General features: G+C 48.5%; 1 protein-coding gene across 1 annotated transcript in view; it reads right to left on the bottom strand.

Annotated features, from left to right (window-relative positions):
* Window positions 1-14493, bottom strand: part of TLE6 (TLE family member 6, subcortical maternal complex member) — a 102913-nt gene that overhangs the window by 78918 nt on the left and 9502 nt on the right. The gene's annotated exons all lie outside the window — the stretch shown is intronic.

Raw genomic sequence — 14493 nt, 5'->3', positions numbered from 1 at the left:
AGCTTCATCAGAATATCCCGATGCAGATGAAACCCACGTAAAACGTCTTTGGAGTCCCTGAACCCCCAGGTGGCGCCTGGCAGGAGAGTCCTCTGGAAAACGGCACGGACTCATGAGAGCCGTAGGGAGCAGGAGAAGGGAAGGAACTTCCCGAGCAAGAGCCTCCGACTGTGCAGGACGTGACCTCGAGTGGCACACACAACAGACTGGGGCGGCCACACTGTGGGCAGGGACGTACGGAGCAGGGACACCACGGGTGATATGAAGAACCGCGAGGAAACGATCCCCTACAATTCTGGATATCGTCCTCATCCAGAGCAAGGCCCGGTGGTGAGGCACCGTCCAGGCAGGACTCGGGAGCCCCTCCCGCCCCCAGATGGTCACCCCGACATGATCCTTACTCCAGAAGGTTCCAGCTAATGTGCCACCCTCGTGCCGTTTCCTACACTATGTTTTACCCCCAAAGAGTCAGCCAGCACGATTCTCCTCCACATCACGACAAGGGAATGTCGGAGGTACTGTACGCAGAACGGCCTTCCCCACGCACCCTCAGAAGACCGGGCAACTCGGGCGTGGGACCCACGTGCTTGACGCAAGACTCACCGCAGAGCAAGTGACCAGCTGCCCCCAAGCGCAAGGGCAGTGGGCTCTCAGGGCGATGTGGTGGGAGGCTCTGGAGTGTGGTGCCGACAGCACGGGTTTCAGGTGCCTCTGAGGGCCAGGACATAGCCGCTGAGCCTCATCTGAGGAAGGCACACAAAAGGTTACAAGGGCGCGAGTCATTTAGGGTGCAGCGGGAGGTCGTGGGGAATCACTTGCAGGAATCTGTGACAATGCTCAGCGCCTCCTAGAACTATGCAGTGATTTTTTTTTTTTAATTTGGGGGGTAGGATGGATGAAATTGACCCATGCATTTTGGGGTGAGTTTGGAGGGCTCTGAGATAGTCACATCCTAAGTAAGTGACCACTGAAGTTAGATGGTGGCTCTGTGGCCTGATTCATTCGGCTAGTGCCTTTAGGAGGCCTGGAGCAGCTGTGGGAGCACCCGGCTGGATTAGGTCACAAAGTGGGAGGTCATCAATACTGCACAAGAGAGAACCTTACAGAAAGGTCACGTTGCAGTCGGATTTAGGATTTGGAAAGTCTCGGACGGGGATTCACAACTGAAAGCTGGTGAAAGAGAGTTCAAAAGAAAATGGAACGAGACAGGCCTCGGGGGATCAGCTTCATTAAGAGCAGAGGGGCAGGGCTGGGGATGTGGCTCAAGCGGTAGCGCGCTCGCCTGGCGTGCGTGCGGCCCGGGTTCGATCCTCAGCACCACATACCAACAAAGATGTTGTGTCCGCCGAGAACTAGAAAATAAATATAAAAAAAAAAAAAAAAAAAAAAGAGCAGAGGGGCAGACTTTCAAGGGGAAGATGGTGGCGGGCTCCAACAGGGGTCTGGTGGCATCGGGTTCAGCAGAGCCAGGTGGGGGGGGGGGGCGGTTGGTGTCAGGCTCATTTAGGGTGGAGCAGGAGGGCGGTGGGGGAACACTGTAGACCGGGGAGTCCCCGGAGCCGACGGTCCATCTCCTTCATTCCGCACTCTGGGAGGGGATGATGAACTGGGGGCAGAGTCCTGGCTGCTTCCTGCTGCGATGGGGTGGGTAGGAGACCCCTGCAGAAACCTGGCGTAGGACAGGGAGACGGGAGGGACTTTAGGTCCCTATACAGTGCTGGCAGTTGTGGCTTGAGGGGGTGCAGAAGGAGGAACTTGGACATCCTCATGGGTGGCTGCCTCCTGGTGGGGTTCAGAGAGCCACGTGGCTAGTGAGGGAGGAGGGTGGCTTCTGCATGTCCTGGGTGGGGGTCTGGGCTGGACAGCTCACCTTACCCAGAAGAGCCTCTGTATCAAGTTAGGAAAGCCATGGGGGGCTGGGCTGGGGCTCGGGGCAGAGCGGTCCTCTCACGAGTGTGAATTACTGGTTCCATCCTCAGCATCACATAAAAACTTTTTTAAAATAAAGATATTATGTCGGGGCTGGGGATGTGGCTCCAGCGGTAGCGCGCTCGCCTGGCATGCGTGCGGCCCGGGTTTGATCCTCAGCACCACATACCAACAAAGATGTTGTGTCCGCCGAGAACTAAAAAAATAAATAAATATTAAAAATTCTCTCTCTCTCTCTCTCTCTCTCCTCTCTCACTCTCTCTTTAAGAAAAAAAAGATATTATGTCCATGTACAACTTAAAACATATTTTTTTTTAAAAAAAAAGTTCCATTGACAACTAAAAGATATTTTTTTAAAAAGCCGGGGGGAAATGTCATTACAAGGAAAAATGAGTGTTAGAGGGGTTAAAAGAGGGAGAAGCCAGCAAGTCCTCCTTTTGGGAGTCAGCTAGTTCTCATCTCTGCTGTTCCGTTGGGCCCTGTAGTTGGGTGACCTGATCAGTCCTGATTGACCCAGAAGCAACATTCTTCCTTGAAAAAGAGGCAGAGGCCACCTTGTTTAGCAGTAGAGATCTGGACCCCCATGATTCTGCAGGACAGCAGACGCCCGGGATCCAGCTGATTTTGTAGTCAGTGCTGACGTGGCCACCTGTTGGGTGTCTTCAATCACCTGCACTGTAAAGAGAGATTCCGAATCCCCCCATGGCTGTGCCAGTCCTGGAGGGTATGCCTGGCCCTATGAGCAGGGGAATAGGCTGAAGGGCTTTCTTGGGTCTGGTGTGTGAGGTTATCTCAAGATAGGCAAACCTTGGATGTTAGGTAAAACAAAAATGGGAGGAGTAAGGTCAACCCAGGTACAGAGGCTGCTCCAGTTTTTGGTAGGCAGGGGAAATATGGGCCTCACAAAGGAAAAATGCCTCAGAATTCGGGGACACCAGGGCTGTGGAGCTGACACCAGTGTATGTCTTACGTTCTATTAAAATAAAACTATGGTCTCTTCTTTTGAATGCCCAGGTATGGGTCTACTTTGGTTATGACTGGTTTTGCTAGCTGTTCAAGATCAAGCGGGTCAAATTGATCTTGTTCCTATCTATTGTAAGAGTCACAACCGAGTTCCCTCAGGGGATCACTCTTGGAAACTTGTGAGCAGCCTCTCAGCTCATTTTGTACCATTTCCACGGTCGCTCAGGGTCTCCTTGACCACGTGGCTTCCCTTGGAAGCATCAGGGATGTCTCCCTTCTCCAATGACCCTCTTCTCTGCAGCATGGGCACTGGTTGGCTTTCGGTTCTCCAGGGTCTCATGGATCCCCCTGGTTGGGAGGTCATGTGGCCCAGAGTTGCAAAGCCCAGGTAAGCTGACTCAGAGCGCCAGAGGCACATGTTGGCCATTTTCTCTCTCTTGCCCTTTTATTTCCTTATCTTTAGTCTCTAGGCTTTGATCTTAAACACCGAGCAAGCCAGTTTCACGAGTCTTAAAGTAAGAGTACTGGGTTTTAAAACTTTGATGTCTATAATTTTACAGCATTCACCCCTTTTATTTAATGGGGGTCGGTATTAGGAGTGGAAATTAGCCCTACATCCTGGATGTCTACAGATGATGGCCTATTATCTCAAACTAACCCAAGTTGTCATATTGAAAGTTGAACTTTTGTAGGACACTAACAGACAACAGTTAAAGTTTACAAGGAAAATATCAAATAAAATTGTGAGGACCCACTCTGAATGATTTGTGCCTTCCATCCTGAAGTGGGAGGCTTTGACTGGTCACTACATTTCATAGTGACCTGGACATGGTCCTGGTCCAGGAAGTTGAGGGTGTGCCTTCAGATGTAGGCGATGCCCCTTGGGTTGAATTACACTCACCTGTCCCCTGTAACCCTGCCCCTTCTGGACTTTTTTTTTGGATGGAACTTTCTAACAATAAGGGTCCCCCCAGTAAAAGCCCACTTCCAAATGTGCTCTCTCTCTCTCTCTCCCTCTCTCCCTCTCCCTCTCCCCCTCTCTCTCTCTCTCTCTCTCTCTCTCTCTCTCTCTCTCTCTCTCTCTCCAGCCTCTCCTGACTTTCTCCTGCTCTCCCATTTGGGGACCCTGAGGCCAAGAGCAGAGAAGCCGTCCTGAAACTTGTTTAAAGGTAAAGCGTGTCTGTGTTTAATTTGGTGTTTCTGGAAATTCACTTGAACAACCTTAAGTTTAGCTGCCTGTACAGGTCAGAGGCAGCAGAAATTAACAAGAGTAAAAACATGTTGAGATTGTACAATAGCTGGGAACTAAGAAACACGATTTTTATAACCCCAATCTTTTACACTAAACCTTGGTTTGAAGAAAATAAGCTTAGGAAAATGTTCTTCTAATCTTATACTATGAAGACTTGTATACGTGGAAGATATGTACACATTTACTGTGCAGAGAGACCAGTAAAGCACCACAATTACACAGCTGTTTTTATATTGACTAAGTTTAGCATTTAAAGAAAAATTCAGAATTTTTAATGTAATATAATACACTAAAATAACAGTTGTTTAACCAGAGTTGTACAAACCCTAATTCCTTTAAGGCCAGTTGCTCTAAAGAATAAAACTTAACAGACACAAGAAATTATATATATATATATTTTAAAAACTTTATTCATCTATTTTAGTTGTTGATAGACCTTTATTTATTTATTTGTGGTGTTGAGAATCGAACCCAGTGCCTCACATGTGCCAGGTAAGCACACTGCTACTGAACCACAATCCCAGCCCAAGAAATTATCTTGATAGATAGGAGCAAATTCATGTTTTAAAAATATTCATTAATTTAACCCACAAAGGATCAGACTTTGGTTTACGTCAGTACTTCTATTTGGCCTTAGGAAAAAGCCTTAAATAATTTTGACTGTGCTAATTATATACATCTAATTTAGTCATACAAACTCTTTGAAATTCACCCTCCACAAACCTTCTGCAACTTAGACATTTTACAACTTTTTACTAAACCACACAAAGACTTTCTCATCCAGAAACATTTTCCCTTCTACTTTCTATATTAAAATACATTTCCATACCTAGAACCCTCTGGTATCTCTTTCCCAGATGTTGACCCTTTTCTTAATTCACACACTGAAACAATTTTTTTAATATTCATTTATTTTTTAGTTGTAATTGGACACAACACCTTTATTTATTTGTTTTTATGTGGTGCTGAGGATCGAACCCAAGGCCTTGCTCGTGCTAGGCGAATGCTCTACTGCTGAGCCACAACCCCAGCCCACACTCTGAAACAATTCTAACAAAATTTCTGAAATTTGACAAATTACTCCACTTTAATAAGATAAAATACTGGGCTGGGGATGTGGCTCAAGCGGTAGCGCGCTCGCCTGGCATGCATGCGGCCCAGGTTCGATCCTCAGCACCACATACCAACAAAGATGTTGTGTCCACCAAGAACTAAAGAAATAAATAAATAAATATTAAAAATTCTCTCTCTCTCTCTCTCTCCTCTCTCACTCTCGCTTTAAAAAAAATAAGATAAAATACTTTGTTTTTATGGTACTTTAAGTGAAGCCCAAATGAAACCTCTTGAACTCTCTGCATATAAATCACAACTGATAGTATCTTAACTCTTAGTTCCCTTGTTTTCAGTGAAAACACAGACAAAGCAATCTTAAACATTTTTCCATTGACCAATTTATGAAAACACACACATAATGTTTGAATATATTACCTTATGGAATTTAAGAAGTGAAAAGTACCTGATTTTATATTCAGTAGTTCGCACTTTAACTTTGTAAATTTATTTGTGATTAATTTATGATTAATCTGACTTATGTTTAATCTAACTTATTCATTTTTAACTGTAAAAACAAGATATCATAAATGTAGTTAACAGTATTGGCCATCACTTCCTTGTTGGAAAAAATCCTAGAAGCAATGGATATTACATTCTAGACATTTTATAGAAATCAACATTATATTAAATATTGTCTGACAACTTCTTAGAAAAACTTGCAAGTTAGCAATTAAAAAAAAATTTTTTTAGTTGTAGATGAACACAATACCTTTCTTTCTTTCTTTATTTATTTATTTATTTTTATGTGGAGCTGAGGGTTGAACCCAGGGCCTCACCCGGGTTAAGTAAGTGCTCCACTGCTGAGCCACAACCCCAGCCCTTGTGAGTTAGTAATTTTAAAGACATATTTACTCTCATTTATTTACCTAATTTAATTTGAACATTTTCAATCATGTGAACTTAAAGATATCTGGATCCATTTTCCTTTTAAATTTTAATTTATGAGCGCTCATTTATCTATATGCCAATTTTGATACATGTACATGACATATGGACACAAATACATGTAGACACAACACACGATACACATGATACACACGTACCCAAAACAGACAGGAGACAGAGATCTAGTAGCTGTTTGTTGTGAGAGGACATTTTCCCCAATGTACTTGAGAGCTAATCCTTGAAAATTAGCCTTTGAACAAAGACAAAGTGTAAAAACTGTAGTTAGATAAAATAAGACTGATCAGAAAAAGATATTAATCTAGGCACACAGGATCAAATGTGGATTCATCATGAAACCGTGGGCACAAAAATATAGAATCTAGGCGTTGGGGATTTAGCCGTAGCAGAGCCCTTGCCTAGCATGAGTTTGGTTCTTGGCCCTGAAAAAAATATATAGAATTTTAAAGACAAGAGTTCTAGAAAATGACACAGCCATTACGTGATCAGAGTTCACTTTTTGGCTCAGATTAATTTAGATACTGAAAGAATGAGAGGGCCCTGGAGTTGCCAGGTAAAGACGCTCCAGGAAAAGAGGACGTGACCATTCCCTTCCCTACCCGTCCTGCAGTTTAGGGAGGAACTTGTTAAGACAGCTGTGTGGTCGACACGTGGGGCCAAAAGGCATCTGGGATGTACAAGTGACCCTCCCCCCCATGGTCCCAAACGGATCCTGTGTGAGCCTGGCATGTCTTGCAGGCCCCCACGATTTACAGTTCGAATGTGAGCCTTGGTGAGCGGGAACCTGGCAGAAGCGAAGGGAAGCTGCATTCTTGAGCTAAACTCACACCTGTGGCATTTTAGCCCTTTTTTCTTTGTGAAATCAGCCTCCCAAGGTATGGTCCTGTGATTTATGATTCCCCCAGAGGCCAGTTTTACCCCCCAGTTGATAATCAGGCCAGGTTGGTGCAGAAAGTCATCCGGCATCCCCTTTATCTCAACTGTGGTTGGGTCATCCCCTAACATCGAGGAGCAAGCTCCCCTCCAAACAAAAAATAATTTTAAAAAGAGAGAAATGGGCGCCTGTGGGGGGAACACTGTCTCTTTGGCTAGGGGACAGCTCCCTGATCCCAGAGCCTCTAGGGGTCAGTAGCTTCTGCCTTTCCTTCCATGGCCTCTGGCTGGGCCTCTCAGAGTGGAGGATGATTTTTGAGGACTCTTTTAATTTAAGGGAGGACATTTTCCAGCTGGCTGTGCCCTTAAAATGTCTCGCATGCTCCCTTGGTCCTGGGGGTCCTCACAGTCACAGGACCCCGGTCGCACATCGTGCTTCCCGGTTTGAAATGCAGGCTCGCCTGGTAGTGCTCTGGGTGACGTCTCCACTAGAGAAATAGATGACTTGGATTCCTGAACCAGGACGGAGGAAGGTGGTCTACTCTAATTAACGGAGACGGCGTCTCCACCTGCAATCCCAATCCTGCAGGACCCCCGGGTCCAGGTGAGCCAAAAGCCTGGGGTCTCTGCAGGGCGCTTCTCCACGAGACCAAAGAATGAGAAGGCCAGTGCTGCACGTGGGAACAAAGTGGCCGAAAGTGGCCCCTGAGGTCTGAGCACAGAAGGAAGGATGGAGAGGGGGGTTAGGAGGAGGCCATGAAGGACCAATGAAGGACCCGATGCTGGTCCTTGCTCCATCACTTGGCTGTAAGGCTCAGGACTGAGGCTGATGGCCAGTCGGTACTGGCCTCCATGAGCCACAGTGGACCTGGGGAGCAGGAAGGGTCACCTATGAGGCAGAAAGAGAGAAGAAACATCTGGAAATTCAGCCATGTTCCCCTTGGCTGGGGGCTCCCCTGGCCACAGAGCCAGAGACGTGCGTGTCCTTCAACACTTCCCCTGAAGTACTGGGGTTCACGTCAGTGATCTTCGCTTAAATGCAACAAGAAGCTGTGAGTCAGGGTGCCCTTAATGGCAGGGCTCCCTGGGCTGCAGCAGCAGGCCCTGCAGCCCCCACCTCTGCATTCCAGCAGCCGGGTCCCTGTCCTCTCCTGGACCGTGGGCTCCAAGGCTGTGCTCGGCAGGGGCGCAGCACGACTCTGCTCACGGAGGAAGCGGGTGCTGCCCCCACCCGCGTGGGCAGCTGTACTTAAAGTCACTTGTGTGGATTTCAGGGACACCAAGTAAAACACGGAACCCTCTACCTTGAAACAAGCTTCGGCACGGCTTCTCTGCCCTTGGCCTCCGGCTCCCCACACGGGAGAGCAGGAGAAAGTCAGGAGAGGCTGGCCAGAGCCAGCACATTCATAAGTGGGCTTTTGGGGGGAGACCTTATTCTTAGAAAGTTCCATCCACAAAAGGCCAGAAGGGGCAAGGTTACAAGGGACAGGTGAGTGTGATTCGTCCCCAGGGCCATGGGGTGACAACGCCTATGTCTGAAGACGCATCCTCAAACTTCCAGGGCAGGGCAATGTCCAGGTCACCAGGAGATGCAGTGGTGGTCAGAGCCTCCCCGCTCCAGGATGGAAGGGGCAAATCATTCAGAGTGGCTCCCACATGGTCCCCCTTCTTTCTTTGTAAAAGCAGGTGAGGGTCACTGTTTCGAGTCCCTGAATCCGTGTTCTGAAGGATCCCTACAATGACAAGACAAGAGAGAATCAGCAGCAAAGAGAACAAGACAAGGATAGACCAGGCAGAGGGTTTCAGAATGTTTCAGGGTTAAAGCCGTTTAATTCTTTTAATATTTGATCAGCGAAGGAAGTAGGAGCCGAAAAAATCAATCTCACTTTTTTGTATTTCTTGAATATGATGATGTAACTCCAAAAGATCCAAGCTGTTATTATTATTTTGCCAAATACCCAACAAATGGTTGTTAACCTTCTCCCGACCCCGTTGGGAAGCTGTGTATTCGGCAGCAGTAACACCCACAGACTTATAGTCCGCGTGACATTGAAGTGTTTCCTTGAATTTCAAAGCTGAAAGCTCATTACCAGTATTTATGACAGTAGCCTCTAAGGCATCTGGCGTAGTCTCGGTCCTTTCATCAATATTTATTTGACTATGAAGAGCCTCGGAAGAATTCTGAGCCAAAGCATTGAGAAAATCTGCAGGTTGAATGTTTTGAGATAAGGCCACCGGAGCTGTGACCGTGGAAGCCACAAAGGAAACCATGGCAACAGCTCCCACTGTCACAGGTCCAGGAGCACGTTGGTCCCGCTCGCTGGGCGTGTGTGTGTTTAAGACTTGAGAACCAGCAGCAGCGCGCCGCGGCCCTGAAACTATAGCTGGCAACGAGAGAAAAGAGGGCTGAGGAGCGTCTGCGTTCCTCCCCTTATACACCTGGTGATAGAGTCAGTGAGATCACCTTTATCACATGTCACAAGGTATCTATCACCTCTCCTTCCAACTTCCCACGTCCAGTGATTAAAACCTAAGGAGACTGAACACAGGCCCGCAGGCCAGAGCAAGGACCTTCCTTTCAAACTCTGGTAAAGGTCGGTCAGCAAGACATAGGCACCAGACACCTTTCTGAATGCCACCTTCGCTGACGGTCAGGATGGTGCCGACAAATCCTCCGGGAGTCGTGGCAGGGCCCTTGCACAACAGCCTTTTGTCAATTTCAGGAAACCAGTCCAAGGTGGACCCACTGTTCTAGACACTTATGTCGTATTGGACAGATACTTACACAATTTGTCCACTTAGGAAAGGTGCCGATTTCTACTGCAGAACAGTTGGGACAGTGGGTACTCGTGGGCGCTCTGCTGAGGTGGCTGGTTGTTATGAGAAAGTCCCTTTTAATAACTGATCTGATCTAAGGCTTTAAGGCCCTGGGGGCAGTGCCATTAGCTGGTCAAGGTCCCCTGCTGCAGTCTGGCTGGGACAAATCACGAGCCACTGAAGCAGGAACAAACTTTATTTCTGAACTCCACCAGCACATTCCACACGCGCTCCTGGGAAATCTGCCGACCGCCACGCGGCTCCCCCAGGAACCAGCAACCGGAAATATCCCCTCTGGAAATTCCTCCTCCTGCACTTCCCCAACCAATGGGAACTCTCCGGGAATCCCCGGGAATCCTCACGAGAACTCCGCGGCCGAGGCGGACAGTAATGCCTCGCCTGTCAACCAATACTGTTGGCAAAATGCCAGGGGCCATACGGACTCGGCTGTGACTCTCAGCAGTCCCCAACTTCTGTCTTTTCCTCAAATGACACTTTTAGACAGCCAGCATGTCTATCGTGGGACCAGCCAAGGGTAGTTGGGCACCATCGGCAGAATAGTCAAATCGCGTCACACGGACGGAGTCGGGTGGGTGTCTGCAAACCCGCCCATTGTACCTGAGTACATCCTGGGTGCATTCTCCAGCCCACTGCAGGAGTGTCACTGCAGGGAGCACCGTCGCTGGGGACTTACTCTCCCCTGCTGTGGAGTCAGTCCCCTCGGTCCCTCCGTGACATAGCCTCCTCATTCAGTTTCTCGGGGCCACCCTTCTTCCCCTCTTCCTTTGAGAGTTCTTCCTTCTGAGGGAAAGCTTCTCTGGGTCCATCTTGAGTGGGTTCCATCTTGGTTCTAGGTCCTCCACGCCTGATGGCGCGTTCAGGTTCCCAAATAGGACAAGAAGCACCTCTGGGAAAATGCACGCATGACCTCTGCCGCACATGACCACTGGACCTGGTCCTTTCCACTGGCCAGTCGGTAAGTGCTTCCACCAAACCCAGCCTAAAGGGCCTGTTGCTGTGGAAGACCGTGTCGCTCAGCTGCGGTGTGACTCTCTGAGTCACAGTTCAGAAAATTCCAAATGAACAGAGCATGACTGAGGTTGTTTTGGGGAGTCCCAGTCCTATCTCCCCCTTTTTAGTTTTCTAAATTGTAGCTTAATGGATAAATGAGCTCGTTCCACAGTGGCTTGACCTTGGGGGTTGTGAGGAATTCCTGTTTATGGTCAATACAAAACTCTCTGCAAAACTGTTGAAAAGAAGAGCTTGCATAAGCCGGTGCGTTACCAGTTTTAATCTGCCAAGGACATCCTAAGACTGCAAAGGCAGCTACCAGTGGGAAATGACACGTTGAGCATTTCTTTTGCATGGGCTGTGGCAAAGACAGATCTAGAGTAAGTATCTACAATTACATGTACATAGCACTGTTTACCAAACTGAGGAATGTGAGTTACGTCCATCTGCCATGATTGATTTGGCTTTAATCCATGGGGATTTACCCAGATGGTAAAGGTGGAAAGTGTCTAACACACTGCGGGCAGTGACGTACAAGTTGATGAGCTTGCTGTCTAGTAATATTAATTTTTTATGTAAACTGGAAGCATTTTGATGATGTAAGAAATGCAAAGCTTGTGCACAGTCATACAAAGACATTTGCTGACAAACAGCAACCAATTTATCAATCTTATCGTTACCTGATGTTAGAGGCCCTGGGAGATCAGTGTGGGCCTGTATGTGGCCTATAAAACATGGCTGTTGGCACATTTGTGGCATCTTTTGCAAGGTATGAAACAAATTGAATAACTCTTGTGATGGTGAACACCAAATAATTGAAGTTTCGATATTTTTTGTAACTAATTAATAAATATTAATTAGCTCATGGCAAAATGTCTTAAAGCACAAACGAGAGCTTGAGTTCTGCTCGCCGGGCAGAAGTGTACAGTTCTGCTCTCCGGGCTCTGTGTGAGCCATCAGTGAGCACGTTAGTGCGCCATCTATTGGTTGTGCAGGCACGATTTTGGAAAAATAAATGCAGTTACTAAGGCACATTGAGTCATTTTATCAAGAGGATATTGACTTTCTATCTGACCAGGAAAATTAGCAAAAGCTATTTTCCAAGTATTAGAAGTTTGGAGAATCCAATCCTTCGTTGAGCAGAAAATGGGTTGATTATAATCTTAGGTTCTGATCCAACCAGCTGTAAAACTCACGTTCTGCCCTTAATAACCAACTGAGCAACAAAATCATGAGAAGGAGCTGATGGCTTTTGAGGGGAGTGGGCTAAATGGACCACTCAAGCACCCCCAGTGTTTGCCATATTGCCCTGCAGGAGTGTGAGCCGTTGGGAGTATCAATAAATACAGAGGCTCTGTGGGCTAACTCTAGTATGCTGAGCATTTTTAAATCATTTTTTAGACATTTCCTCAAGAAGGGCAAAGCAAAAAGAGAGAAAAAAGACATCAAATACAAACCTAAAAACACCATCCTATGTCCTCATTCATCATCCACCTAAATAATGGCCATCACCCTTCAATACAAATGACTCAGGTAATGACAAGTGCCCCTCCAGGAAAGGTCCTACTGTGTGATGGGGCTAGCTCGCTGCGGGGGTCTGTTGTCCACGGCCTGCAATGGCCATGGTGCTGGGAAAAGCCTAGCCCGAAAGAAACAAAAAAACAAAACGAAGCAGCTCTCACCCCTGCCCCAGAGGGCACTGGACACGGTGGAAGCTTGACTAAGAGCCAAGCCACTGCACACGCGCCCTGCGTCAGGAGTCGCAGCCACCCAGGGGGTCTTCATGGGGAGGAAACTGAGTTGCTGGCTGCAAGAAGGGGGGGCGGGGGCCGCTGAAGGAAGCTCATGAGTGTGTGAACCCCAGATTCCCAAACAGACGCATTTGTGCACTTGTGCCTCCATTCAACCTGCTACAGTTTTAACTTTCAAAGACAAACCACAGAAAAGCCCTTCTACTTTGCGTGGTAGAAATGACCCGTGGCACGTTACCTGTCTGTGCAGTCGAATGATCGTGGTGACGTCATTTTAAAATGCTGACATTGTCAAGTAAACCCAATGATACGTGGCATATGCCTCTGAGAAGTCCTGGCTCCTACCTCCTTCCAGAAGTCGGTTAGTTCTGAAAATATTGATGGTCAACAGCTGTTTTGTCTCTTTTCTGAAATGCTATGTTGGAGACCAAAGAAAGTATCATTGGTTCATTTGAAAAAAGGGACTAGAAATATGCTACAAAATTATTTTCAAAATACATTTTTTTTTGCAGAAATGATCTCTATAGGAAGCTTTTTCTTTATTTCTTTTTTAAAAAATATTTATTTTTTGGTTAGACACAATACCCTTATTTTGTTTATTCGTTTAGTTTTATGTGGTGCTGAGGATGGAAACTTCGGGGCTGAGGCTCAGAGGCCACCCTCACGGGGACTGAGCCCGGGTGCTTGCCCACCAGGCTCGCCCTTCATAAAGCCACTGGCTCTCCCAGAACCACGTGGGCTCCGAGAGACCCCGAGCTCCCTTCCCAGGACAGCGTCCCAGTCACCTGGGGATCTGCCAGTGCCTCGCCGTCCCCCCTGGGGCCAGGCCTCCAACACCGCTGTCCACAGCACCTTCCCACTTGCGCTTGCTTGACATGGGCATGGGGCAGGGCCAGTGCGGGGACGGAGGGCGCTGGAAGCAGGAGCGGCGTTGGCGGGACAGAGGCCCCTCCTGCCGTCCAGAAGCATGAGTGGCCAGGGTCAAAGGGCGTCCCAGGGCCAGGCTGCATGCTCTGGTGGCCTCTCTAGCCTCTCTGGCCTCTCCGACCTCCTGGAGTATCCGTCACCCTGCTGACCACCCCAGGATGAGCCATGACTCCGTGCACCCTGGCACATTACCTCTGTGTCCCCGGGCAGCAGCATCTGTGCCCTGAGAGCGCGACGACTTCAAGGTCACTTCGGAATGAGAAACAGTAACCAGCTACCCTTCGATGGATAAGGAAAAGCCAGAGCAAAGGTCACTGTTGTCCACAGCCAGTGGCCACAAAGAGGTCACAGAGCGGGCAGGCGCTGGGTCACAGGTGCCCGCGAGACGCCCCTGGGCATGGCGCTGGCCTGCGGCTCACAGCTGCGTCCTTGGGGTCTTTGTGAAGCACAGACCCCCAGCCCAGGCCCACCCCAGGGCTCTCGGCCGCACCGCCCACCTCCCTCAGGGTTCCCTCGGCTCCCTGCTCGTCCCGCCATCTGCGGGAGACCCCGTGGGGACTGGTGTTCACCGTGGCAGTTTCCACTGTCCTGGCCAAAACGTCACTGTGCTCCTGGCTGTCAAGGGTTGGTGGGTGGGGGGATTACTAGTTTCCTTTTACTGTGGCCACTAGATGGCTTTTTCTCTTTGCACTGGGGACGGAGCCCAGAGGCTCTACCCGAGTCACTTCCGCAGCACTCTGTTGAGACAGGTCTCTCTAAGGCTGGCCTTGAACCCGCCCTCCTCCTGCCTCAGCCTCCTGGTTGCTGACTGCAGGTGTGTGCCACCGTGCCTGGCTGCCTCCTAGAGACTTTTAAGTGGCATGTGACTCACACCGTGTTTCTTTTGGGCTGTCCAGGAGAGGCCATCTGCCATGCTCCCACCCAGGTGCCTCCTGAAGCCCTCTTGGGAGCAAC

The sequence above is a fragment of the Spermophilus citellus genome, assembly GCF_964194105.1.
Source record: "Spermophilus citellus genome assembly, chromosome: 3".
NCBI classification, from domain to species: Eukaryota; Metazoa; Chordata; class Mammalia; order Rodentia; family Sciuridae; genus Spermophilus; species Spermophilus citellus.
This window is presented reverse-complemented; position numbering and strand designations above follow the sequence as displayed.